Source organism: Fukomys damarensis, unplaced genomic scaffold (genome assembly GCF_012274545.1).
Source record: "Fukomys damarensis isolate Sample0158 unplaced genomic scaffold, DMR_v1.0_HiC HiC_scaffold_16, whole genome shotgun sequence".
Taxonomy (NCBI): domain Eukaryota; kingdom Metazoa; phylum Chordata; class Mammalia; order Rodentia; family Bathyergidae; genus Fukomys; species Fukomys damarensis.
In genome coordinates, this window is record NW_022900928.1 from 60,292,574 (window position 1) to 60,297,456 (window position 4,883).

The 4,883-nt window shown below is 40.0% G+C and overlaps 2 protein-coding genes across 3 annotated transcripts in view; one reads left to right on the forward strand and one right to left on the reverse strand.

The window, feature by feature from the left end:
- The window catches only part of Il18 (interleukin 18), an 18,907-nt gene extending 18,072 nt beyond the window's left edge, over positions 1 to 835 (reverse strand). The window contains exon 1 of one of the 2 annotated variants that reach the window (XM_010610709.3): positions 658 to 835. The gene's annotated coding sequence lies outside the window, so the exon portion shown is untranslated. The other variant, XM_010610710.3, reaches the window with a different exon arrangement.
- The window catches only part of Tex12 (testis expressed 12), an 8,249-nt gene continuing 4,168 nt past the window's right edge, over positions 803 to 4,883 (forward strand). The window contains exons 1-2 of the mRNA XM_033764332.1: positions 803 to 879; positions 3,605 to 3,861. The gene's annotated coding sequence lies outside the window, so the exon portion shown is untranslated. The remainder of the gene's footprint in view (positions 880 to 3,604; positions 3,862 to 4,883) is intronic.

Below are 4,883 nucleotides of genomic sequence, written 5' to 3' on the forward strand. Positions count from 1 at the left end.
TTTTTTTTTTTTTTTTTTTTTTTTTGTACCAGGGATTGAACTTGAGATCTTTAAAATCTTGCACTTGCGAGGCAGGCAGCAGAACCACTGAGCTAACTCCCCAGCCCGAGGACAGCATTTTGTATTTGCTAAGGCTGTTATTGCTAAGGTTGTTTAGAACCACACCCCAGACAGTCCTAGCACACTTTCACAACCTGAAAAATGTGGAAAGCAAGCATTCCTATTTTTGTTTGTTTTTTAGTCAATCTTGCATCCCCCCCCAAAAAAAACAAACAAAAACAGAAGTCAAATAGAAGAGACTGAATTTAATCTTATAAGCAATAGGAAAACACAGAAGATAAAAAAACATATTTTGAAGGAAGATTTAATAGAACTTGAAATAGTGAAATATAGGCAAAAGTAGAAAGACATTTAAGGATGTCCTGGCATTTTGTTTTAATTTCAAAACAGAAATATTTATTCAACCCTTCCCTGATTGTAAAATAAGGTTCTTTAGGGAGTGTTATTTCACTTACCGTTAAAATGCCAGCCATCCCAAGGGAGATGTTTCGGATTCCATCAAGATTATCAACCTTGTACAAAGCTTTTGTTTGCTTTTAATGTAACTGATTCAGAGTCAAGGCTTACTTTAAAAAGCTTATCTATGGTATTTCTTACCCGTACAAATAGTTTTCCTGCAAGAGGAAGCGATCTGGAAAGTGTGAGGTCTGTTTCCTGTTCCCGAAGCTATGGAGATCACAAAGGGTGGCAGTTGCTCCTGCAGCCAACGTCTTGGACAGACAAGAATGCTGACAGCCTGGGAAAAAAGATCCCGGGGCTGCTTTGCAGTCTTCTCTGGGGAACAGGAGAAGTGCCCGGAAGAGGAGGAGACTGCCTTGGGTGAGCCTTGGACCCGCCTTCAAGTGTTGGCTCTGTCCTTGGGCAACGGAACTTGAGGCAAAGTGTTATAAATGATAGCATTTCTTTTACTGTTAAAAAAATCACTATTTAATGAAACGATTTCTTCTGTCAAAGTTGGGATCTACCCCTTCCAAAACCTGTACCTCTTTCAGAAGTACATGAAGCACACACTTGAAGAAAGTGTAACGGCTTGGTCCCATAAAAGCGTCTTTTCTCACCTGAGTCTCTGTTGGAAGCTTTCTGATCATACTTCAGCACAAAATTTCTTACCTAACAGCACTGGGTAATCATGCACATTGTAGTATTTCTTACAATGTAATCCTAGCACTTAAAATACATCTAAAATATAACTCTTGCTGGCAGTGGGGGAGCACGCCTGTCATCCCAGCACCTGGAAGGCTGAGGCAGGAGGATTGTTGTGAGTTTGAGGCCAGTCTGAGCTACATAGAGAGAACCTGTCTCAAAAAACAAAAAACAAACAAAAAGCTTTTTGGTGGAAAGACTATTTTGCATAATATTTTATTCTTTTCAACTTATGATCTCATTCAGAACTTCTCCCTCCCAAACTCAACTCTGTATCAAAGGATAGCTGATAGAGGCCACTAAAATTTATTTCTCAGTAGAACAAAAGCAGTCTATTTTTAAGAAACTTTTCCTTTGTCTGTTTAGATGCAAACTACAATGCATGCCATCATTAGAATTTTTTTTTTTTTTGGTACCAGGGATTGAATCAGGACCTTGCGCTTGTGAGGCAGGCAGCAGCAGCACAGAGCTAAATCCCTGGCCCTCTTTCATTCATTCTTAACCACTTAGTTTATACAATGAATATATGATGATGATGATGATGATGATGATGATTATTTATGGTACTGCAGATAGAATTTAGGCCCTTGGGCTTGCAAGGTAGGCAGTGGAACAACTAAGCCAAATCCCTGGCCCTATAAGCATTAAAAAGAAAAAATGCCATGGTATTCTCTAAACCTGATGAAAGCATTTATACATTATATACAGTCTTTTTTCCTAGAAATACTTCAAGGACTAGGTGATAATTAACAGTTTAGATATCATAATATATGAAGTTTGGGAGATAAAATAGATCAGTAGTCACGAAATTTTTGGATTTAACAAACCATTTAAAAAAAGCAATAGCCAGGTGTAGTGGTGCATGCCTGTAATCCTATCACTTGGGAGGCTGCTACAGGAGGAACTCTGCATTTGAGGACAACCTGGGCTGTATATTAAATTCAAGTCCAGCCTTCACTACAAAGCAAGACCCTGTCTCAAAACAAAACAAAACAAAAAAATGAATCAACCAACCAAACAAAAAAACAGCAGTAATGATAATGAAGAGAGAAACATCAAATGGACAACTTTACTTTTTACCAAATATATAGACAAATTTAAAACTCTTTACATTTTCACTGTATAAAAGGACATTCTGTACAAAAATAGGAAGTAGTTAATGATGGATAGTCCTTTTAAGTGAATACATGTGATTTTAGGAACATGTATTACTTTTTATTTATTTTATTATAGATAATAAAAGTTTTTATTATCATTTTTCAGTGACTGGGATTCTTTGAGGACTGTCAATAACTTCCACCAAATTATCTAGTCTGGGGCTGGTGGTTTAGTTCAATGGCACCACACCTGCCTCACAAGTGCAAAGTCCTGATTTTGATAAAATAAATTTAGTCTGGTATTTAGTAAGTGGCTTGTATTTCACAATATGAATGAATCAAACTGAGTGCCTGTGTTTTAAAAACAACTGGCTTTTTCACAAACAGCAAGTTAATCTATTACAACTAACATTTCAATAAAAAGTAAAAGAAAAAATGCATATGTATTAAATGTAATTCTTTAAAGTGTAATATTCTGTACCTGGAGTTCAGTAGGGCATGTTATTGACTGATCTTATGCTTTTGGTCCACACCAACAACTGAGGCTTAAATTTAGAAATCTACCTGTGAAAGTGCATGTCAAAGTTTTAATGTTAAAGCACTCAAACATGTCACAAGTATGAGCCATCCGGTATTCCAAAATACCCTTTTAAAAGCTGCTGCCAATCAGATCGATTAAACTTACTAAAATATACAGAAAGAAATTTTCTTAAAAGGTGTGATTCTGGCAGGTTCTTGCCTGTAATACCAGTCCTAAGATGGCTGAGGCAGGAGGATTGCTGAAAATTCGAGGCCAGCCTCAGCTAGTGAGTTTGAGGCCAGCCCGAATTGCATAGTGAGACCCTGTCTCAATGAAGAAAGAAAGAAAGAAAGAAACAAACAAATAACATTTTAGAAGTGTGATTTTTCTGAACCTCACTTTGCTGCGCCAAGAAAAAGCTGCAGTAATGCAAGGCATGGCTCCAGAAGCCTTACTTGCCGGCCAGAGGAACTCAGATTTAGGCCCTTTCTGACAGCACACGATCTGGAATAATTTCTAGGTAGGTGTAGTGATGTGCACTTTTTTAATTTGTGTTTTTTTGAGAAAGGGTCTCGCTGCGTAGTTCAGGCTGTCCTCGAACTGTGCAGCCAGGCTGGCCTCGAATCTGAGGCGATCCTCCTGCCTGAGTCTCCTAAGTGTTGGGGTTACAGGCGTGCACCACCACTCCGGGCTATGATGTCCACTCTTTTGCTGACACTCTCGAACCTCTGGGACACACCCTGAATTTAATTTGGCCACACTTCTTTCTTGAAATGTGTTTCAGATTCTCCTCTTGTTTCCACACACGGAGGAAACGAGAGCTCTGTTTGGAGAAGATTCCAAGTTTGGGTGATGTAAACAGAGAGGAGACACCTTTCGGCGGCTGCACCGGAAGCCACCCAATCTGTGGGGCAGCGTGGCCCCGTCACGTAACTTGCGCACTGGCTGCCGGGAGCCTCGCGCGTCCTGCCGCTCCCTCACAAGCGGAGCCCGCGAACTTGGGCGCCCGGATCTACACCCGCGCTTTTGTTGAGGAAGAAAGTCAGCAAACTCCTGAGTAGAGTGATTTTGGGCGGGGCTGGAGGGATGAGCGCGAATGAGAGTGTGAACGAATGTGAAATAAGGCAGCTAGAATGGGAGCGTCCTTTTAGAATCTGAGAGGCTGAGGCGAAGGAGGGAAAAGAGGCGAGGGCATGTGAGGGGAGAAAAAAGCAGTGAAATGGCGTGAGGAGCCAGAGTAGTGTTGAGTTGGATAGAAGGATACAGTTGCACAAGGCAGAGGGTAGTTGTTGGTAATAATAATACCTAAGACTAGTCACTAATACCTAAGACTGAATAACCTGGGTCGATGGATGTACTTAGTACTTGTCACGGGATGAGGACCAGCCCGTCGCCACACCTGGTTTAGGCTTGAGGCTTTAAGTTATGACGGAAAGCGAATTTATTTTTACTGAGGCAGAATTACCGAACTATAAAAGTTTTTATTTGGCATATGCATGTATTCTGTTTCTTTGATAAAGGAGAGAGGGAAAATTTAAAGGGACAGAAAAGGGAAAGGAAGCGAATACTGTACGTGCACATTGCCTTCTTTGAAACGTTTTTTAACACCCAAGGCAAAATCAGCACAGCTGTGCATGTGTAGAGTTTCTCCGTATAACTACTATAGTGCTTAACTGTATATACAAAGTACGGCAAGGATATGGAAATATGAGGTGCAATTGAAAAATCGTGTTTTATTAATAAAACGTATCACACAGTAAAAGCACATTACCTTTAATCTGGTCCAAATAGTTCCCCTTTGCTGGGAGCAGACTTATCTAACTAACCATACTTGCCCCTTTCAGAAGCAGTTCTAGAAAGTCCTCTTTCATATCTTTAGTTGTGCTGTCCTGGCTACCTTCATGTGTGAAGCCATTCAATGCATTTACCTTTTGTGGTCATATTGAGGAATAGCCAGGTAGATGAGGATGCACCATAATGTTTTTACAAGCCTGCCTTTCTGTGGGATGGCATTCAGCGGCAGCATTCACTTTTTTTTTTTTTTTTTTTTTTTTTTTTTTTTT